Here is a 24,494-nt window from a genome sequence, read left to right on the forward strand (position 1 = left end):
CAAAAACAGCAGGAACCATTTAGAATCAACCTCATAAGGCCAGAAACCATAAGTTCTTTCTGATTCCTAATCTCCTCTATGGGTCTAAGGAACAGGACTTCACAAACGTTCTTTACTCTGCCATTCCGCTGTTAATTTACCTGCTCCTGTGTGTCCCTTTCTCTTCATGTCATCAACTAGTTTTCTTTGCATCAGTCTCAGTTAAAATTCTGAGAAGGATCTGGTTGAATCAGCTCAAAAATGAGAGCGCCTTTTGGTCTAGGCCCACTCCTGGAGGACTAGTAGGCTATGGATGGCTGCCTTAGGCCAATTCCCTCTCCAGTCAACCCAGGGCAGGCTGGAGGAAGGGAGTGGACTCCAAAACACTTGAGCTAAAGCAAACCCTGGGCATAGGTAGTTTCCCTGGAGAAGTGCTGTGCGCATGGCAGACACTCTTGTTATGTCATGTTTCATATAAGAATTAAGAACATGTGATTACTTTTAATATAAGGATAGATGTAGAGAATTACGTTTTAATAAAATGTTTAATGTATGTGGAAGTTGTATAAACTCTCACCTGAATTATTGCAATTGTCTGCCTACATTGTTCTTCTTTCTACCGTAAACCCCCTATTATCTGTTCTCCACACAGCAGCCATAAGGATCCTTCTGAAGTATGTCATATTATCTCAAAACCCACCATGGCCCTTCATCTCTCTCCAGTAAAAGAAAGAGTTCTGAAGATGGTCTAAAAATCACATGGTAGGCACTCCTCTTCCCATCTCACTGACGTTTCCTCCCCCTTACTCTGCCCAGTAAACTGGGTTTTTTACTTTTCTGGAATACACCAAGCACACTCCCACTGGTCTTTTCACCAGCCTGGAATGCTATTCCCAGACAGCCCTCACCTCTGCCAGTCTTTGTGTAAATCACCATTTCAGTAAGGCCTAGCTAGGCCACTCTAATTAAAACAGCAATCACCCCCCATGCCTCCAGCCTCCCTAGCTCCCTCTACCCTGCTCTGTTTCTTTTCCCATAATACTTAACAGCTTCTGACACACTTTATCATTCATCAATTTATTATGCTTATTTTCCGTCTCTTTTTGGTAGAATATAAGTTCCACAAGGTCAGGAATTTTGTTTCTTTTGTTCACTAATGTATTTTTCTCACTAAAACAGTATGTAGCACTTAGAGTATGCACCCAATAAAATGTTTGTTGAATGCATGAATGAAATTGCCATTAATTATGTAAGGTATAATCCATCCTATTTTCTATACCTAAGAGTTTTGAAGCATTCCGAACATAACCTCGAGCTTTTCAGTTAATACTGGGTTTTAAATTGATGTAGGTTGGGGATTTTATTTGATGCAAGAAAATTTCAGTATAGGGACAACTGGGTAGCTCAGTGGTTAGGCAACTGCCTTCGGCCCAAGTCATAATCCCAGGGTCCTGGGATCAAGTCCCGCATTAGGCTCCCTGCTCAGTGGGGAGCCTTCTTCTCCCTCTGCTGCCGCTCCCCCTGCTTGTGTGCTTGCTCGCTCTCTCTCTCTCTCTCTGTCAAATAAATAAAATCGTTTAAAAACAAAGAAAAAGAAAAAGGAAATTTCAGTATATTTGGAGAAAGTGAAGTCCAACAAGAATCACTTTTCTGTTTAATAGTTGTTAGCAATACAAATTTGTTTGTTCATCTTTGGAAATCTTTCTAAAATAGGGTAAATTCTGCTGTCAGTGCGCCTACCGATAGCAGCATCTCCTTTTTTATAAACAGTTGTGGAATGGAATATCTGCTAAATGTGAGGGCTGGCATGACTCTACCAAAAATAAAGTGCTAGCTTTTCTGACATCTATTGTGACCCACTCAGATGCTTTTTGTGTTTCTGTGCAGGTTCTCAGCTCCAGGTTTGGTTTGGGGTTGCCAGAAGTCTGCTATTAAATAAGTGGTGTCACTACAGAATTTAAATAGCAGACTACAAAATAGAATATCGAGGGGCACCTGGGTGGCACAGTCGGTTGAGCGACGGACTCTTGGTTTTGGCTCAGGTCATAATCTCAGGGGCCTGGGATACAGCCCCACATCAGACTCGGCATGGGGTCTGCTTGAGATTCTCTCTCTCTCTCTCTCTCTCTCCGCCCCTCCTGCTCATGCTGTCTCTCTCTCTCTCTAAAATAAATAAGAGTCTTTAAAAAAATAGAATATATAGTTTTGTTACCTTATGTGGCTCTATATTCTTAGGATTCATTTGGAATATTAAAAATTTGAGACATATATATGAACATTCTTGGTAAAACCTTAGGGTTACTATTACTTTGGAAACGATAAATATTACAAAATGCTTTTCATGTCAAAACCTTTTATTTACTTACAACTCTAACCTTTGGGCAGTCTTAATGGAACACCCTTTTTGCTTTAGTCTGTAGATGCTGCCTTCAAGTATTAGAATGCTATAAGGCATATTATCAATAACCAAACGATGGATAGTATTTATCCTTAACTCAAAGTAAGAAATCCAACTAAGTTCCCCAGGAGAACTTAGATGCCATCCTACAAGAAACTGAAAGAGCCTATGCCCATTGAAAATTTTTGTCAGCAAAAGTCATCTGATTCTTGTATTTCCCCCAAAGGTATGTTTCTTTCGTTAGAATATTATTCTGTATAGCTGTACCTCATAACATAATAATATTTCATCACAGAATGGGGTGTTTTTAAATTGAGAACAAAACAATCTCTTCTTCAAGTTATAAAGGACTTGGCAAATCTTCAGGATAAAAGGCTGTGCAAATATAGAACATTACTATCTCACTATGCTATTTCACAATGTCCTAACTACTTTCTTGTTGTACTAAGAAAAAAATAAATAAAACTTAGAAAAGAATCACAAGTATACCAAGGAGATCTGGACACCTTAGGTTCCTTTATCAAGGAATTGGCAATTTGGATTTGTTTGAAAAACTAAAAACTAGCATATACCTAAATCTCCCATGACTTCACTTTATGCTCTGAATATCCTGTGGAAGACTAAACATCTTCATGCGTGAGTCAAAGGAACAACTTCCTGAGGTATTTCAAGCCAAATCTATGGAAAGTTAACAACTTTGACCCGGTTACATATTGAACCCATATTTTTATCTTCAACCTTGCCCCAAGTACCTACACAACGGCAGTTACAAGATTTTAAGTGGATAAACCCACAGGGACGGCAGTAAACAAGAGATCCAAAGTAAGACAAGTGGGAAGGGGGGAAATAGAAGGAAAAAAAGAGAGAGAGACAGGGAAGAAACATCTAGTATAATAGTGAATAGAAATACCAAGATTACAGTTGTTCAAAATTCCTAGAAAACAACCAGTCCAAATTGGGTCAAGGAGAGGAAAGAAAGGGTATCATCCAGGAAAAAAATGAATATATGATGTGTGAGCTATTCAGAAGAGATTTTTTTTTAAAGCTTATGGGTAGAATTTGGGGTTGACTTAGTGGTTGAATCCCAGTAAGCAACAGAAACAAAGCACTGACCCTGAACAGTACCAACTCCAGGACACACAAGAAGTTGAACAAGAGGTGTAAGCATAGTACACCATGTGACTTAACTACAAATAATAGTCATATAATAATATAAACACAGATTATTTATTGAACTAAAAAAGCAATACTACATTTTTAAGGCCCATGAAGAAATATGTATCTGAATGTGTGTGAAAGAGAGAACAAAATTATCAGCTTCCCTAGTCGGAAAGCGATAGATGATGTCTAAAAATAAAAGATAAAAACCTTAAGAAGCATGTTATCTACAAACATGAAAGTAAATATCAAAATAAACAGCTAAAGTATTTGAAAGTATTTGTTTCAGGAAAGCAAAAATCAAAAGTGAAAAAAATCAAAAGGGACAGAGGACTGCTTTTTTATGAGTTTGGTAATACCATTTGAAAAAGTATTAATTGGTTAAAATACATCAAAAATTAAAAAAAATAAGCTAAGTGAAAAGAGCAATGCACCATGAAATATATATGTGTGTATTTTATGCATCTATTGAAATGCCTATATGATTTTTAGTCTGTTGATAAGGTGTATTACATTGATTTTCATATTTTAAGTTAAACTTGAATTCCTGGGATAAGCCCACTTGGTCATGATGTATTATGTTTTTATCACTGAATTCAATTTTCTAAGACTTTGTCAAGGATTTTTGCATTGCATCTAGGTTTATGAAGGATAGGGGAGTTTAGTTTTCTTTTTCTTGTAATGTCGTTATTAAAGCAATGCTGGCATCATAAAATGAGTTGGGATGTATTCTCTCCTTTTTTATTTTCTGGAAGAGTTTGTGTAGAATTGGTACTCCTCCATCCTTAAATCAATTAATCAGTAGAATTCACCAGCAAAGCCATCTGAGCCTGGGGTCTCTTTCACAGCACAGTTTTTCACTGTAACTTCTATGGTTTTTAATAGATACAGAACTATTTGGGTTTTCTATTTCTTCTTACATGAACTTTGGTAGTTTCTGATTTCAAAAGAATTGGCCTAGCTCATCTAACTTTCCAAATTTATTGGCACAAAATTAGTCATAATATTTCTTTATTAGTCTTTTTAAAGTATCTGTAGGGATTTTAATGGTGTCTCTTATTTCATTCCTAATATCGGTAAGTAATCTTGGGATGCCTGGGAGGCTCAGTCGTTAAGCGTCTGCCTTTGGCTCAGGGCCTGATCCCAGGGTCCTGGGATCTAGCCCCACATCAGACTCCCTGCTCAGTGGGAAGCCTGCTTCTTCCTCTCCCGCTCCCCCTGCTGTGTTCCCTCTCTCACTGGCTGTCTCTCTCTCTCTCTGTCAAATAAATAAAAATAAAATCTTAAAAAATATACATATATGGGTAAGTAATCTTTTCTCTCTTTCTCTCTATCTCTCTCTCTCTCTCTCTCTTACTTTTTTTTATCCCTCTGGCTGGGGGAGCTGTCTGCAGATTTATCAGTTTTATTGACCTTTGTAAACAAATGTTACATTCCATTGATTTTTCTTTATATTTTTCTGCCTTCTATTTCACTAATTCCTTCTTTTTATTATTTCCTTATGCTTACTTTGGGCTTAATTTGATTTTTTTTTAATTTCTTAAAATTGATGCTTCTATCATTAATTTGAGATTTTTCTTATTTTTAACATAAGAATTTAATACTAAAATTTTCTGACCAAGTACTGTTTAGATTGCACCCATGAATCTGGATATGTAGTAGTTTCATTTAATTCAGTCCAAATTATTTTATAAACTCAATTGTGATATTTGTTTGACCCATGTTTTAGAGTATGTTGCTTAATTTTCAAATATTTCAAGATTATCCATGTATTTCTGTTATTACTTACTATTTTAATTTCTTTGTAGCCAGAGAACATAATTTGTACTATTTTATTTCAATCCAGTTAAATTAATTAAGATCTGTCTTATGGCCTAGAATATGGTCTGTCTTGGTGAGTGTTACATGTGCACTTGAAAAGAGTATGTATTCTGCTGCTGTTGCATGGTGTTTCCTAGAAATAATGAATAGGTCAAATTGGTTGACGGTGTTGTTGAAGTCTTCTATAGCTTGTCTGATTTTCTATTTGTTCTATACATACTAAAAGAGAGGGTTGAAATCTCTAATTAGGATTGTGAATTTATATATTTCTCATTTCAGTCCTATCAATGTTTTGTGCCAAGTATTTTAAAGCTCTGTTTTTAGGTGCATATACATTTAAGATTGTTAGGTCTTCTTAATGATTTAACCCCTTTATCATTGTATAATACCTTTCCTTGTCCCTGGTAATATCCTTTACTATAACATCTACTTTACCTGTTATTAATATAACCACCCCAGCTTTTTTTTTTTTGCTTTGCTTTGATTGTTTTGTGTTTCCATTGTATATTGTTTTCTGTCCTTTTTTTTTAACCAACATACGTCATTATAATTAATATCTAAAACAACTCTATGAACTAGTACTATTGCCATTCCCATGTGAGAAAATTAAGATAGAGCATTTGACACTCCCCTGCACTGCTTCTCTACTCAGCCTATTTCCAAAGCACCTAGTTGTCTTCTCCAATATGACTTCTCAAATATGTCTAGATCATAATATTTTCACTTACATTTCAATATAAATAAAATATGCACATGTGTACTTTCTCTTACCATCATCATGGAACCCAGTGAGGTTATTACCATTTTGCATGACAAAAATAAAAACAAGAATTAAAACATTTTCATTTCCCTGAATTGGTTCTGGGCCAAAAATAAATAAATAAAAAGAAATAAAAATGGTAAGTTTTCCTTCCTGCAACTAATTTCTATTTCAGTTAACTAATATTTTATTTATTGACAGGTAATAAACCTAGGGCCAAGATCTAAACTAGAAGTTTCAAAGTTATTTTATTTAAGGAACTAAGCCAAAGCATCCCCACCAATAGCAGCACCACGTGGATCTCGGTTATTAGTTTCTGTCTCTGAAGGAAGTGACGCTGCGAGTCCGGCCACACGCCCCACGAACTCAATGCAACCTTCTCCGCCCACAGCAGCGCCTTGGAGCTTGGCCTCCGATCGATCATGCCACATGGTCTCTGCTCCTCAGAAACTGAAAATATGATGATGAGCCAAAGAACAGGGGTTTGGAAACTGATATGTAGAAGCTCTTTCATCAAGCAGAGAAGGGAAAAAAGTTACTTTGCCACGAGGTCAGGCCCCAGCATATTGTTGCCCAGTCAGATTTAACTAACACTTTTACATGCAGACCCTATGCTGGGCTCTAGGCTGGGAAACCTCACTTCATAGTAGTAAAATGGCAAGCTGCCATTCTCACAATTCTTTCTATAGAGGCTATTATTTAAATTTATTAAGTGACCACCTATAATAGCATTGGAAATAAATGTCGGTGCCTCCAAGTTTCTACATTCTTCACTTGAACCTCTACAATTATGACAATGTCATTGAATTTCCATACATCTGCTTTCAGAACAAAAGGTGAACAGTAATTCTCCTTAGTATCTTAAGAAGAGACCTGAGTTGGGAGCCTGAAGATCTTGGCCGTAGGAGCCAGCTGAGGTTGGGTGGAGGACTCGGTGAAAGTCACTTAAACATTCTTGGTCTCATTTTCACCACCTGTGACATTAAAAAATTAGACTAGGTGTTCACCAGGGACCTAAGAGTCTAAAAATCCTTCAGAGAAAGAATGCACTTTGGAAACAACCAACCAGGTATATGTTTTTTGAAGTGTTAATGATTGATAGGTTGTGACACTGAAATCAATAAAACACGAATCAAATATTTACACATACCTCCCATGCAGTGTATTTTCCATTATGGGAAGGTATTGGGCAATGGAAAATTTCTCAAATACTTTTACTGGAAGAGACTAATTAGGCTCAGGTTTTTTGTTACTATTACATAAAGTTCGTACTAGAGCAATAATGATATGTGAAGCCCTCTGTTTATTCAGACTAAAATATCAAGTTGAGAATTATTTAACAAGTTGCTCTCAGACTAAGAGGCTTATGATTTGCCTAAGAATAGAGTGCTTTGCTTTATATAAGATGGTGATTTTTACCTTAAAAAAATATCTCTTGTTGTTAATATTGTTAATGGTTGTAATTCAAAGTATCAACAATGTTCTCATGAATTATAGGCAGCATTCGCTAAGTTGTCCTAAAATGGAAGTCTGATATCAGGGTTTATATTTTTAACGCAGCCACTGCCTTATGATACCATAAGATGTCAAACCACTTCTATTCTCTCAAAAGACGGAAAAAGTACCCTTCAACCAAGTACCCCAGTTCTGTCTGTGGACAGGTGGAGACCACATTAATCGGTCCCCATGCGTTAACGAAAACTTTGAAAAACACCCAAGCTGCCTAAACGTTTAGTGAAATTTGTTACAAATTATCTTGCTCTTCCAAATTGTACATTTGGTATTTAAGTCTTCAGCCTGCTCAGGATGAATTCCATATGTACGTTATGCATTTTTTAAGGTAGATCTTCCCTTTATTGTCCTAAATCAACTTTTTTGAAGTTGTAATGATTACCTAATAATGCTGGAATTTAGGGATTTAATGACCAAGTCCACACTCTCCCCATCCACACCCTTTATTGTGCAACAGACTTTTATTCTATCTCCTTCTGGGCCTTTTCCACACCGGACTCCAGTCTTTCAAACCTGCTTCTACCTGGAAGTTTTCCATTCCCTAATTTTTATTACCTTCTACCAGTGACCTTTATTTATTTTTAGCTCTATTGTCTTCCTTGAGTATGTTGCCTAAAAACACACCATGGTTTTTTGAGTAAAAGAAAACTATGCTTTCTTTTATAATGACAACAACTTTCCTAATAATACCCAGTATTCCACTTGTATTAAAATAACACATTGAGTGATTAAATGAAAATCTACCCTTGAATTTGAATTGATATCTCAGAATCCTTTACCTTGAAATCACACATTCTATTATTCATTACTGGATACTGACCATTACCCTTGCCTATACTGAATATGATTTGCCACTTTCTTGTCCATTTCTATTATTAGGAGAAATTTCCTTAGTTCCTTCCCTTCCATTATTACTTAAGTGGAAACTGTGTTTCCCAGAACATGCCAGCCCAAGGGGAAAAAATAATCACAATGGTAATCAGGCATCAGGATTTTTCTGGTTCTGTCCCAGCATGCTCTGTGGGAAACTGAGCCAGCCACCCAAAAAATTAAGAATGTGTTCTTCTGAATATTCTATTGGCTGTACTCTTCCATTCTAGCTTACTGAAGTAACATCTTGCCCTTGACTTCCAATTCAGTAACCAGAATGTTTACTGAAGAGGTCTCTACTGTTCCACACAAAAGCATGCACACTGCTACAGCCCACTGAAGTCTACACTGAATGCCTGGTATTAAGGGGGCCTAGTGTACCCCGAGAGAGCTTTAACTTCCATAGCTACTTCTGTAGCCATCATGAACTCTAGATATCTCTGCTCCTTTGATTTCCACTTGTTCTCCATTCGTGCTCCCTTATCCTGAGATTTATACCTGAATTCAAGGAGCCTAAACTAGAGGATAATTCCTTCCCCAAAACACTGGCTGCCCACTCTCAAACCAAACCTATTCTCACCAATATTGTGAACTTTCTCTTCCCACATAACAAGCTATTTTCCATGAAGCTCCTCGTTGCCAGAATGTGTTCTAGATATGTAGGATCTAATTTAATCTTTATGACCACCCCCTAAAACAGGTGGTGCCACTAGTTCTACAGACGAAATTCAAAGGCATCAAGAAATTAACGTAATTACCCCACATCACATAGTTGACAAGAGATAGAACCCAGAATTAAATCTGGTCTCCAGACCCAGAACCCTGAAGTATAATATGCAGATTTCTCTACTTTCTAGTGATCTGTATTCCAAATATGCTATTTCCTAAACATCATATTATACAGCTTCAACGTCAGGGAATCTTGGAGGCCTCATGTCACTTCTTCATAAGACATGCCCAGACATGATCAAATCCTGAAGCAAACACAAATCTCGCTCCAACTCCAGTTCTTATGTGTAAAAATCAAGGGAGTTTGAGCTATGGAGATACAGAGACTAAGCATGAACACATGTTCTGCACATATCGGCATAGATCCCTGAGCATCAGTTTTTCTTCTCCATGCAATTGGCTAATAAGTATTTCCCAGGACTGAAAAGGGCCTGGCACTGGTAGACTTCTCCCTTCCTTCTTCTCCCTCCCTCTTCTGCAAGCTTTGAAGTCTTGTTCTCTCAGCCAGATTTTTTCTAGAAGTCATAAATAAGCCCCTTCCAATTCTCCCAGACAGAACACGAACACTTCTTACCCTGTAAATTTACTCTCTTTTGCAAACTTCTCTCATACTTCATATCACATTGCTTTAAAGTATCTACAGATCTGTCGTGCCCAGGAGGCCTTGAGGTACTTGAGAACAAGGATTGTTATTCAGGGCGTATTCCTAGTGTCAGGAAATAATAAGAACTCCTGAGAAATCCCATGACTAATCCCCACTGTTAATAGATATGTATCCCTAGATTTTGTTTTGTTTTCTAAGCCTCAGTCCCTAAGCAGCTGATTTCACACTTCTCACCTCCATGTCTCTGACAGCAGGACAATGTGTCAGGAAGGCCTAACTCTACACAGCATACTTGCCATGAGTTCAACTTTTGACATCTTGATTATCAATTTGTTTCAATTTTGCTGCACAGTTTACTCCATAATCCAATGTTTCCAAGATCATGACAGACGAGATCATCTGGAATGAAGTACAGATAAATACACAGTTGACCCTTGAACACACAGGTCTGAACTGCATGGGCCCACTTATATGCAGATTTTTTTATAGTACTAAAAATATATTTTCTCCTCCTCATGACTTTCTCAATAACATTTTATTTTCTCCAGCTTATCTTATTGTAAGAATACAGTATATCGTACATAGACTCTACAAAATACGTGCTAACTTACTGGTTATGTTGTTGTAAGGCTTCCTGTCAACAGCAGGATATTAGTAGCTACATTTGGAGAAGTCAAAAATAATATACAGATTTTCAACTGCACGGAGGCTGGTACCCCTAACCCTCGCCTCATTCAAGGGTCACCTGTATTTCTTTTTATTTTAGTAAATATGAATTTATTTTCGGGTGTGTCTTAGAACAAAACTTGAACCACTGAACAGTCTGTTGAGTTCATGGATATTTTTTTACAATTAAGAATTATAAAGGACATACTTGAATACCTAGATGTTTGGAAGCCATTGCTATATTGGTTCCTTTTTCTTTTTCTTTTTTTTCTCTTCCTTTTTTTTTTTTTAATTTACCCAAACCTATTTATATAGGAAACCACAGCATAGGACCTCTCACCCAAATCTTCTAAGTCTAATAATTGCTTTTTTAAACCATAGGACGTTATTACCACAAATACCCTGAACGTGGCATTAATACAGAAAAATATGAAATGCTTCATGAATTTGAGAGTCATTCTTGTGCGGAGGCCACGCTAATCTTCTCTGTATCGTTCCAATTTTAGTGTATGTGCTGCCGAAGTGAGCACTCCTTTTTCTTTTGATAGGACAGATAGCATAGGAGCAGAAGCACACACTCCGAAACCAGACACCTAGGTTGAAATCATGGCTTCCCCACTACTAGCTGTGTGATGTTGGCAAATTTCTTAACCTCTTTGTGCCACCATTTACCAATCTTCCAGGTGGAGATAATAATTGCACCTACCTCCTAGAGTTGTGAGGATTAAATGAGTCAATACAAGTTAAGCATTCAGAACAGTGTCTGACACATATTAAGAACTATGTAAGTGTATGTTGATATGATTGTTACTATTATTTAGAAGAACGCTTTATATTATTTGTGACAAGAGCACAATTGAGGATCCACGAAGGTGTGCCACAGGGATCTTGTCCTCTTGCCTTATTCCCTCCTTCCCCCTTGTACAACGTTACATACATCGAGAAACACTCATACTCCTATTTGGGAAGCAAGCTGTGATGGATTCTTGTAAATATTTATGACGCTCAACAGCTCCTCTTTACCACAATATAAAAGTAATGCTCTATTGTTTTCTCTTAAGGCTTTACAGTCTTGCAAGGACTTACAGGTTCCATGTAACTGCTGACTCGCTATAAGAACTCCGGCGTATTTATGAGGCATGATGTTATTGGGGAAACCACATTGCTGGGAAAAAGCAGGTCATGCTTGTCTGTACCCGGCCATGCTAGGCTTTGATGTACAGCCTTTAACTATGTCAATAGTACAGTGCGGGTAATGACATATGAGTTGAAAACCCAACCTTTATATAATGTTTTGCAGTTCAACAAAGTGTTTTAAATATATTGTTTTAATTAATATTCAAAAAAATCTGAGTATCCCTTTTGCAGATAAGGAAACCTTGTTTCAGAGAACATTAAGTAATACCCACAAACACTAGGCCAAAAGTGGATAGTACCAAATTTCCAACCAGAATGTGGTTTAGTATTGATCTTTTAGAGACAAACGTTGAAATATTAGAAAGATGATGGTTTGGTTTCCTTCAAAATATGCTAGCCAGGAAAAGGAGCATAGATGAAAAGAAATTGTCCAGCAGTTGATAAATGTTATAGTTGGAGGATGGACACTGGGGTTTCATTATTCTATTCCATCTACTTCTGTACATTTTTAAAATTTTCAACAATCAAAAAAACACTTTTTTTATAGTGTTGTTTCTGGAACCAAAATGTCAGAGCAAGACTCCTGACTGTGTTTTTTTTATCTGCTATCTGTCATGGGGCAAAGCTGTGTCCCTGACTCATCTGTAGAGTGGTGACGATAATAGCACCTCCCCGTACGGAATCTGCGAGAACCAGACGAGCTGCGCGTAATCGTTGCGCAGCGACTGCATACAGTGCTGCTCCGATCCCCAGCTGTTAGCTTCTTCCGTAACAAGCTCATATCCGTTTTGAACAAAATAGAATAAACTCATCCATTCTTTCAAAAAAGAAGCACCTAAAGGATGTGCAAGACGTGTTCTAAGCAGCAGGGATGCAGAGGTGAACAAAATAAGCAAATTACCTAGCTTTACTTCACCTAAATTCCAATGACAGGGAAAAAAGGGGTGTGTGTGTGTGTGTGTGTGTGTGTGTGTGTGTGTGTGTCTTCAATGCAAATGGAGAAAAAATAGAGCAGGGTAAGGGGGATAAAGAGTGACTAGAAGGTGACAGCCATTTGAAATAGGACGATAAGCAAAATGGCCAATGTGGTACCAGACCCTACTCTCGCCAGCTCATAAAAGCAACTATGTTTCCAGGAATTCTGTAAGCCAGTTGAAAAACAGTCATCACTAAAAATTAAGTTCTATCAACTTAAGGTTAAATGAATTTTATAAAAATAAAGGTAATAAGTATTTAAAACGAATCACTTCCTAACTATTTTGGTACATTTTACGACTATCCACACTTTTGAGGTCATTCCTGTCTATGGCGTCTGTACGGTGGAAATGCTGTGTAGGGGAGTGCTTCTGCTCGCCTATGCCCAACACCACCTTAAATAACAGCGTTGTAGGAGCCTGGATTGGCCATGCTGGGAATATTTACACCAGGCAATCAGGGCTCGGTTTATTGTTTGTTGACGGTCACCTTAAACTTCAGAAAATGATGAATAAAATGTCAACAATGCAGATGAAACTTAAAATTCTGTGATAATGTGAATATAAGCACCTCTTTTTCCTCAGAGAGCCAGCTATTAAACATTTACCAGCACACTACAGAGTAAACTTCTCTAATAAAGTGATATTTGATTAATAAAGTGATAAAGAGACTTGGAGATGAGAGCGAGCCTTGCAGATATCCTGCAGAAGAGTGCTCTAGGCAGAGGCAGCAACATGTGCAGGCCGGTGGGCTGTAACCAGGGGAGTCAGGGGAAAAAGCCTGATGTCAGAAAGATAAGTAAAACCAGCCCTTTCGGCACGACTGCCTTTTAATCTGGAAGAGATGGAAAACCCCTGGAAGTTTTTGAGCAGAGAAGTAACCCGATCGGACTTACATTTTAATAGGATGCTCTAACTGCTGTGGAGACTACCAGAGGGAAACACGGAAGCAGAAAGATCACTGGAAGGTAAGGTGATGGTGGCTTTTACTTTGGTAGTAAAGGAGGCGTTAAAAATGGTCCCCCGTTTAGGTAATATTTTGATGGAAAAGCCAACAGGACTTGCTGTAAGATGGGAAATTGGAGATGAAAGGAAAGTCAAGGTTGACTCCAAGGTTTTAGGTCTAGGCAACTGGAAGGATGGAGTTGGTATTTGCTGAGATGGAGAAGACCAAGATGGTGTATCAACACCACAGGAAGGGGTGGGAAGAATTTGGAGCTTGGCTTGGCTTTGGACAAATTAAATATGAGATGCCTATTAGATGTCCAAGTGAAGATATTGAATAGACAGTTGGATATTTGTGTAAGGGGTTCAGGGGGAAAGTTTAGGCTAAATGTATATATAGCTGGTGTTTAAAGGCATGAGACTGGGGGCGCCTGGGTGGCGCAGTCGTTAAGCGTCTGCCTTCGGCTCAGGGCGTGATCCCAGAGTCCTCCGCTGGGAGCCTGCTTCTTCCTCTCCCACTCCCCCTGCTTGTGTTCCCTCTCTCGCTGTCTGTCTCTCTCTGTCAAATAAATAATAAATAAAATCTTTAAAAAAAATAAAGGCATGAGACTGACTGAGATCCTGCTGGGAGCCAGTTTACGCAGGACAAAGTTAAGTCTGAGCCCTGCAGCACTCCCACATTAAAGGGTCTAGAAAACGAAAAGGGACGAGCACAGGATACTGGGAAGGTAAGCCTGTGAAATAGAAGAACCTATAAACACAAAGAATTCATTTAAATTGTTATTTATTTCTTTGTACCCCGCAAAGACTTTGAGGTGGGAAACAATGAAAACAAATAATAAGCTAATAAAATTTAAATAGAAAAAGTCTGTGTCACAAAAAGAAAGACTAAAAACATGTGAACCATGAGAAATAACAGTATGGTTTCCGTGAACTTTGCGTTTGGTTCTGAGTTTTTTAGAACTCACAGCAAAAATGGAAACACAATTCATGTATTAGTTGGCTAGGGCTGCCATAAGAAAAGACACAACTTGAGTGCCTTCAACTAGAGGAATACATTTTCTCACAGTTCTGGAGTCTGGGAACCCGAGATCAAGGTGTCAGCAGGTTTGATTTTTCTGAGACCTCCTGCCTTGGCCTGCAGAGCGCCGCCATCCTCTCCCTGTGTCCTCAAATGGCTTCTCCGCGTCTGAGGGTCCCTGCTGTCTCTCCTTCTCCTTATAAAGACCAGGATTAGGGCCCCACACTCACAACCTCACTAACCTTACTGACCTTTTTTAAGGCCCCATCTCCAAATACAGTCACATCGGAGGTTAGGAATTCAACACGTGAATTTGGGGGCAATGGGGGCGGAGGACACAATTCAGTCCATAAGAATCAGCAACACTTCTTATTGACAAAATTCAAAAAAATCCTTAAATAGGGCTGTATACTGTAAGTGTTATATTCATCCTCTTTAGGTCAATGTTATTACAGAATGTCTGGTTTGCCCTAAATATTACTTTTTGACGATTTTCTTGAATGTGCATGAGAGAAAGTGTCCAGAAGGAACGTTCCTGATCCGAGCAGAGGAGCTGGGACTTGGTATGCACCAGTGTTCTGTCTTCAGAAGTACAAATGTCCTCGCCGAGAAATAAAGGCTGTTGCTGTTCTGCTTTGATTGCATCTTTAGGCTTTGATACTGAGAAGAAGGGTAATCAGGAAGGAAAAAATTCTACATAATCCTTCTTAAAAGCCAAGCCAGATGCTGGGAGGTAATGCTGCAAGCATCACTATTAGAAATAGAAGAAAAATCAAAGACCCAGAAAAAGTCTGTGGAACAGGACCACTAATATTTAAGATATGATGGGGAGTCACAAGGTGTACTAAGAAAATTACCTGTTGGAAAAAAAGAAAAGAAAAAAAGAAAAGAAAAGAAAAGAAAAGAAAAGGAAAGAAAGAAAGAAAAATACCTGTTGAAAACACAACTCTTTTATTCTATAGGAGATGCATAAATACATATTTTTATTTTAATCTGAAAAAAATGTGTAAAGATGCTAGAAACTTGTGACTTCCTGGGCTTTCCTAAGGCATTTTTATTTCCATTTGTTTCCTTGCTCTGATAAGCAGTAACCCTTAAAAATAAAAAAAGACCTTCATTGTTTCCAATTTTCAGTAGCACAATTATTGTTCTGAAAAAGTAATTAATTAAAATTTTTAAAAGCCCTTAAATTTGTTTCAAGGGTCCAATTTACTCAATCAAGGAACACTTTTTTTGACGAAAGACCTACTAACATCTAGATAAACTAAAAAAATTTTAGAATAGTGACTTAATTTTTTTAACAGCCCACAGTGAATACATTCCACATTATAACCCATTGAACTCACCTAAATATAACAAAATCTTCACAAAATAATGCTAAAAATGTGATTTTTTTTTCTATTTATTTCTCTTTTTTCAACACGAGTAACAACCCCACTAAATGGTTTCATGTCCTGTTAAACCATTGCAACCCACTCTTCAAAAAATACCACTTTTGAAGATGATACTCAGTAGTTGATGCAGGCACGGATTCTTTCCTTCCTCGTCCTTCAGAGTCAGCTGATCCATCCACGTGACCATGCACCTCCCACCCACTGGAGCAAGCCCAGACCACCCTTGGATGTTCCTGCCCATCGCTTCTCAGACTTTCCTGCTGAAGCATCCTTTATAATAGCAAAGTAGAGAGAAGATGCACCCCACCCCCGATGGCTTGAGCATAGCCCAAAGCAGCGCACGCAAGGATAAATTGTCTTCGAAGTCTTAGGTTTTATCTTAAAAATTCAAGCAAAATTTGCATTTGCCTCTGTAATGTAAGAAGTAATGTAATGTAAACCATCATTAAACACAATTGACTTTCCAGGAAAGTGTTCCAGGGAGGTTTTTTCGGCAGATTTCCTGCGGTGCCCACCACAGATTTTGTCACACTCTTCTAAGCAATTGATCAGAATCACTCTTATTCTTCCACCTAATCACACCCTAATTGGATCCAGGATTATTTCTGTTTCTTCATCTCTAATCCTCAAATTCTAACTTCCTGCCACTGCAGCCACAGATTTAGCAATCTTTCTTTTTTTTTTTTTTTTTTTGGAATGCATTGCTTTATTATTTTTGTATTGAAGTATAATTGGCATACCATGTTATATTAGTTTCATGTATACAATATAATGATTCAGCCATTATACGTTACTCAGTGCTCACCACAGTTAAGTGTAGTCACTATCTGTCACCATATGTTATTACAGTGTTACTCACTATATTCCCTATGTTGTACTTCTCATCTTCACGACTTTTATTTTGTGACTGGAAGTTTATACTTCTTTTTTTTTAATTAATTTTATTTTATTATATTATGTTAATCACCATACAGTACATCCCCTGATTCTGATGTAAAGTTTGATGCTTCATTAGTTGCGTATAACACCCAGTGCACCATGCAATACGTGCCCTCCTTACTACCCATCACCAGTCTATCCCATTCCCCCACCCCCTCCCCTCTGAAGTCTTCAGTTTGTTTCTCATAGTCCATAGTCTCTCATGTTTCATTCCCCCTTCTGATTACCCCCCTTTTCTTTATCCCTTTCTTCCCCTACCGATCATCCTAGTTCTTATGTTCCATAGATGAGAGAAATCATATGATAATTGTCTTTCTCTGCTTGACTTATTTCACTTAGCATTATCTCCTCCAGTGCCGTCCATGTTGCAGCAAATGTTGAGAATTCGTTCTTTCTGATAGCTGAGTAATATTCCATTGTATATATGGACCACAGCTTCTTAATCCAGTCATCTGTTGAAGGGCATCTCGGCTCCTTCCATGATTTAGCAATCTTTCTAATTCACCTCTTCTTTGTATTCTTTGGCAGTTTTTGATGGCACATGGTGTTATCAATTCTTGCATCCAATGAGAAGCCATATTCTAGTTCTCTGCCCAAAGAAACCTACTCGGAACTGCAACCCATTCATCCACACTTGACTCAATCAGGCTTGGCCCCTTTTTGGCTGAGAATTTACTCGAAAATAGAAATGGGGGGTGGGGAGAGGGTAGAGAAATGCATCAAGATTCCAAGGTTCCTCAGGACAAAACGAACTGGATTTTAGTGATGCCTGAACTACGTCAGCGTTGGGTGCTTAACAGACGCCCTCAAAACTAACACCGTAGTGTAATAACAGAATCCCTTACCTCTGTCAGGTCCCCAGAGAGTTTCACGGATCGCTGCATGGAATAGCCATAGATACACATTCAAGACCACATATATATCTACAACCCACAGTTTCGGGAGAAGCCTCTTAGTCCACCAACCAGCAAAGGCAGGAAGGCAGTTCTCTCCTTGAAAATGATGTTCAACTGTAGGCTGTCCTTTCAAAGTGTTGGCATTTCTACCACTCAGGATCAGGATGTGGTAAAGGAGAGGATCTTCCAGTTTAGCCAAGTCCACCTGTGCTCCAGGAAAGGAAATATGACACACTGCCCTGGACTCAATTCAAGGAAGGCCACATTAGACCTTTCATCAGAAGGTCTCTCACTGATACACTCCCAGCTCCAGCTCATGCTGCAAGTTCAGTCCCTGACCAACATCTCGGTGGCACCAGCTCTGCTCCGCCCCTACCACATACCTGCTACATACCTCATTGCCCGGGAGAAATAGATCACAACCGATTTTATATCAAATTTTAGTTCCTTATGAAACAGGTGAAAAGACCCTTGGCCAATGTGGATGAGAGGAGTCTCTGTGGTCTTTTAGCCTGGGGTCCAGGTCCTTCTCCTTACATTTATTCCTCTGCATATGCCACATGGCTTTGCTTCACATGAGTCCTGGGGATGTCACTTCCCTATTTGAGTCTCATTCTATCTCTAGGAAATTGTCCTCAGTTATAATTACTCAGTGTTGGCTGAAAAATTACATTATGCATCATAATTACGCAGAAAAGCCAGGAACTAAAATTCTATCTCATAACCTTCCGGATTCAGATAGAGGTACATGCACTAAGCCAAGACCCTCCAGCCATATGTTGCTGGCACTATGCTTTGTTTGACCCTCACATTTGTTTATACATTGACTTGGTAGCCTATACTTGGAAATCAGAAGATTTTTATTCAAATGTCCAACTTTTCATGATAAAGCAGAAGATCTGGCAAACTTGGCCCATCTTCTGACATTCCCAAAAGACACGTCCGGAGCTGAGTGGCAATGCCTCCTTTAGATGCTGCTTCCTTTCTCCAATTCAATCCCGTATTCACCACTTTCTGTTTTCTAACACACAAACCAAGTGTGAACTGCCATTTATCCTTTATACTTGCGCTGCTGATTTCCTTGGAACACAGAAATATGTCTTTGCATTCATGCCTACATCAAAGGTGGAAAAAAGAAACATAGACTTTCTTACAGATTTTGCAAAAAAAATGAGATAAGAGTATATCCTTTGGTGGAAGCAAAAAATGATACTTACAAGTTTAATATAAAGCGTGATTTAAGCTGAAGGCATTCAACTTAAGACTTCATTATAAAGCAAACAACTGGAAGAACTACAAGGAAAAAACAAGTGTGATGAAATAAAAACAAATAATAATAAAAGGAACAGAGGTGTCAGGCTTTGTTTGGGAATGAAATAAAGCTGCTATGAAATGCATTTCCAAAGCTGGCTGTCTTCACTCTTGTACCTCATGGTACAGCTCCCTACCCCCTAACCTCCCACCTTTATCCCCATCATACCCCACTTGCTTTGAGTTTGCAACTTCTGCTCTAAAAAAAAATAGATCTATAAAAAGAAATGATACCCAACTGGCTCCTATTAACTCCCGTGGACCCAACATACCTCTGATCTAAGGCTACCATAACAACATGGTATTTTTCTGGTTAATAATGATCTCAAATCACGGAGAAGTGATATGTGCATACTTTGAGATGCCTGGGAAAACCCAGGATTAAGAGTGACTTAAGAGTGAAACAAAATCTGAGACATTTATACCACTGAGTATTTCAAATAGGTTGGTGGAGAATTTTATCTCCTGTCCTAGACCAGTGCAGAGCTATATGGAAGTAAGGACTACAATATGCTTCGAGCTTGATAGGATTTCAGACTTGATATATAGAGTATAGACAAAGGCTAGTTGATATGGCAGGAACACATTCCCAACATTTGGGCTAATGGCAGTTAAGTAAATCCTGTAAGCACTGATTAAGCAATGCAGAGGACGAGGAAGAGTCAGTGGCAGCGTAGACGGCCTGGAAGAAAGTCAGAAAGCATTTTGAGTAGATCAGCATGTCGTCACACACAGTGTTGTGAGGCCACAGGTCATGCTCAGGACAGTCTGCCCTCGAATTAACCATGAGCAGAGGCTGCCCAAATCCTGGCAGGCCCTGGGAGTGCTGGAATCAAGGCAGCCCTTCCCTGAAGAAGGAGAGAACAGGTGGTCTGGAGCAAAGTTCAAGTGGGTAGAGCACCAACTCTTTCCGTCTATCACTGGGATAAAGAACAGAGTGAAGATAAGGGGCATTATTATGTAGATTTTTTTTTTTTTTTTTACTGTTAAATGTAATGAAGACATAGGAGATAGCGGCTTCAGGAGATACTTCACCTAGCAATAAAATCATTTAAAGTTCACTTTGGCGTTAGAGTACTACGTCATTAATTCCACGACTTGTTTTTGCAAGTTTTCAAACTGACTTCTGCTGCTCTTGGCAATCCAAGAACCTCATCATGTAAAGCCTGATGTGGCAGAGTTGCTAGAGCAGTCTAACAAAACCAGGACAGTTCTAGTGAACTCTTGCGGCATAATAAATTACCCCCCAAATTTAGCGGCTCAAAACAGCCATTTATTTGTGTACAGTGTTAGGTGTCAGCAATTCAAGAAGGGCTTAATTGAGTAGTTCTCCTTAGAGACCCTCAGACGATTGCAGTCCAGATAGTGTCTGAATGACAATAATTTGAAAGCTCAGCCGGATGGGACGTCCCAAGACCGCCAGCAGCTCCTTCTGGCTGAGAGCTGCGCTGGAGCTGTTAACTCAAGCACCTACATCCTGTCTCTCAGTATGGCCGGCTCTTCTCACTGCGTGGCCGCTGGTTTTGAAGAAGCAGTATCCGAAGAGGAAGAGCCTCTTCCTCTAATGCAGAGAACAAGCATTCCAAGAGATGAAGAAAGAAGCTGCAAGACTTCTGACGTAACCTTGATAGTCACTCAGCGTCATTGGCATTGAACTCTATTGGTCCAGGAAATCACTAAGAGCCTGGATTCAATGTATCCCATCATTCTACAAAAGGAGTATCGCAAAGAGTTTGCCACCATCTTTAATCCACCATACATGCCTTTCCATCGTTCTTCTGTAAATCTACCATAATTGCTTTTTCTACCTTTCTTATGTTATTCATTCCCATCTGAATTTGGAAGTTGATATCCTTTAGTCTAAAGCTATGGCCTTTAATTTAAACCCTTCCTGGCAGTCAAGCCTGCAGGTGTGGAAAATATGCTATGTTGTGTTTGTTTCCAGCGTTCAATTTACTGTTTTTACAACACCAAAACCTTTAGAAGCAATATTTCTCGTCCATTGTTTGTGACAGGAATGTTATTTTTTTATTAAGATTTTATTTATTTATTTATTTGACACAGAGAGAGACAGCCAGTGAGAAAGGGAACACAAGCAGGGGGAGGAAGTGGGAGAGGAAGAAGCAGGCTCCCAGAAGAGGAGCCTGATGCGGGGCTTGATCCCAGGACTCTGGGATCATGACTGGGTTGAAGGCAGACGCTTAACGACTGAGCCACCCAGGCACCCCAGTGACAGGAACGTTATTTTTTACTTAGATTTAATGTATAGAATTTCAGCCAATCTCCCTTGAAGAAATAATACACAACAAAGTTTCCTAAGCTTGGGAATCAGGAAAGACAGGCAGTAGACTTATCTTTGTTCCATGCTGTTCTAGTACACTTGGTGTTGGGTAGTCTGTTCCTAGTTAATCTCAAATTACCTTTATACAATAAAAGCTTATAATATCACTTTTAATCAAATACTTTGTCTTTTGTTCTCATGTGAAAAGATGTTTCTGATCTCTAAAAGTCTAAGAGAGTAAAAGGATGTTCTTATTTTCCCCATAATGACGAAATTGCTGTATCTTCTTTCCTTAGCTAATAAAGCACTTAAAATCCACGCCCCAAATCAGATGCTTTATTGAAAGGAATTCAAGCTTACCATGGAAATAGAGGCTTCCTTTCAAACATGCCTTGGGGCCTTTATCCTAGACTATGAAACTTAAAAAATGTTTTTCATCATGTGCGATCTGGTTCTCTTTTTTCATCCCTTTTGTTTGCAGACTTGGGGTGGTGGGAGGTTTTGTTTTGTTTTTTTTTAAGAATTAGTCAGTGGCTGTTTCTTCTTTAGTTTCTTCAATATAATTTCTTTTCTTCTACGATACTGTCATATTCCTCCTCTTCCTCCTCCTACTCCATATGCTTCTCACATTTCTTCCCCCCCCTTTTTTTTAGCATACTGCACCCTTGAATTGGATTTATATTAAAAGGAAATGTAAAAATTCAATAAAAGGGGAAAAACTAAACATGAAGCCTTGTGTATCTTTCAGTGTAAGGATTTGTGGAATCAAATCTATGGTTCCTCACTAAACCTCCCTAAATTAGAAGAGTTTCAGCTTAGTAAACTGTCATTTAAATTAAACTAAAAAACTACTTAGAGCAAAGAAAGAAGATTTTAAAAGGTTAGTAGAGTATTAAGCTAAAAGAGATTTAAAATATATAGTAGGTGATAAGCAAATCCATAGTGACAGAAAATAGATAAATGGTTGTCAGGGACTGGGGGAGGGACAATGGGGAATAATTGTTAATGGGTCAGGATTTCTTCTGGGGGTGATGAAAATGTTCTGGAAATAAAGTTCAACTCTTCATCTATTGTTTTCCCTAATACTCCTATGGACCCCAGGACTTGTTCTGATCTGAAGAAATCCTACATTTCCATCATCAATCCTGAATAGGTTGTGTTACACCATCCTGGTGGGCTTGTGAGAGGTAAGCAGGAAGGAAAGAATTGTCTGAGGAACAAAGAACCAAAAATAGTTCAAAGCAGAAAGTGCCACCTCACCACCCCATTTGTGGCTCATTCCAGTCATATGGATGATCATAGTTCATTCTGCTCTAAGTATTCAAGAATTCAAACGTATTCCCTCAAAAGGAATTGCAAAAAGCTAACGCCATCTTGAGTAAACAACTAAGGTGTTTATTTGTTTATGAGCTGCACACCCCGATACAGACACAAGCAGAAAGAAAAGTTATCAATGCTTTGACAATCAGAACACATACTGTGTGGTTTTGTTTAGTCGTATAAAATTCAAATTGTGTCTAATTTTCATGCAAACCTTTTCCCTATGTCTTATGTGAATAAAGAGAAGACATTTTGGGAATTATTTCCCTTGGTAAAGAAAATTCGGTTCTTTAACCATCTTCTCCTTGAACTTGTTTCAAGGCCTCGTGCTGTATTTTGTCTTGGGTGCAGGGGGTATGAGATTGAGGGAGTATTGTTTGTTTTCTACGGTTAACTTCTGTAATCGCTTTATAACAACAGTATTTTTGAAGCCCCAAGAGACTGGTTAGCGTCCTAGGTTAAACAAAGCTATTTTCTTCCCCTCTGAAAACCTCAGATGTGAAAAATAGAGATTTGTGAGAAGATTGTAATCAAAGAGGAAGAGAAGTGGTAGGGAAGGAGGAAGAGAATGAAGAGGAGGAGAAGGAGGTTTGTAGAGAGTGGGAATGGAGACATGGGATTTGGGCTTGAAAATGATCCAGCAGATACCTGAGATTGGGGAGAAACCTAACAATTCATTGGTGGGGAAAACCACAGGCCTCAGAGTCTCAGAAGTCTCAAAGAAGCCTATTGGATTAACATTTTAATTCAAAATCAAAGCCACCTCCATTTCTGTGTCTCCTTTTTATTTCCTCCTCCCCGTGAAGTTTTTGACTACCCCCCCAAAAGAAGTTGCTACCTAATCCCTTCCTTGGCCATCTCTGTCCCATCTAGGTTCCTCTGGGATAGCCCCACAAAGCCAAGTAGATTTGTTCTGTCCCTTCCCTGTATAGCCATGTCATCACCATATAGGTAAGAGTGTGATGACCTCTGCACTTACGGTTGCTGCTGCAAGGAAATGTTCTTCCTCAGATGACCACATGGATGACTCCCTGCCACTTTGGGTTCTCCAGGAAGCCCTCTCTGAAACAGACTCGGGCACATAGGATGTTTAGGAGGGGATATTCTTGGCGTCAGCTGTGGAAAGGGGGCCAAAGGAAGCTTTGTGGGCTCAACATCCTCAACTGGCCCAGGAGGAGACTCTGAAACTGAAATTGCCCCAGGCAGGTCTTGTTTGGGCTCCTATACCCCACCTTGATTAGTCATTGGATGTGGGCCACCCGCAGGAAAGATGTGCCCTTGAGAAAGAGGCTTTTTGCAACTGAAGCAAACCCTGAAAGTTCTGACATTGAAGACTGTCTGGTGACAGCTCACAAGCAACTGCATCCACGCATCCCCCACTTTATGCAGACTCTGCATGTAGCTTACCTCCTCAGAGAAGCTCTTCCTACCGTCCTTTGTAAAATATTTCCATTCCCAGCTCCCAAACACAATCCCAGCCTTCTTTCCCCTTACCCTGCTTTATTCCCACTGAACATATTACATATTTATTTAAGTGGATATTTTCTGCACATCACACACACATCACATGTTAAATATAAGTTTCATGGAAGCCTGAACTTTGTTTAATTCAAATTGCTAGGTCCCGAGTACTTATAACATACAACAATTCTTGGTACATGGTAGGCAGCCAAAAAATATTTATCAAATAAATAAATCAAATCTGGCTGTCACCTAGATCCCTTATTTGAGGGAAATACCCACTGAGACAATCTAATAATTCTGTTGTATAAGGTTAAG

At 38.9% G+C, this 24,494-nt stretch overlaps 1 non-coding gene across 1 annotated transcript; it reads right to left on the minus strand.

Annotated features, from left to right (window-relative positions):
- Positions 1–10,920: 10,920 nt before the first annotated feature.
- Positions 10,921–11,027, minus strand: LOC117797187. The gene has a single exon (XR_004622105.1). It is a non-coding gene; the product is annotated as a U6 spliceosomal RNA (small nuclear RNA).
- Between the last annotated feature and the right edge of the window lie 13,467 nt (positions 11,028–24,494).

Source organism: Ailuropoda melanoleuca, chromosome 19 (assembly GCF_002007445.2).
Source record: "Ailuropoda melanoleuca isolate Jingjing chromosome 19, ASM200744v2, whole genome shotgun sequence".
Taxonomy (NCBI): Eukaryota; Metazoa; Chordata; class Mammalia; order Carnivora; family Ursidae; genus Ailuropoda; species Ailuropoda melanoleuca.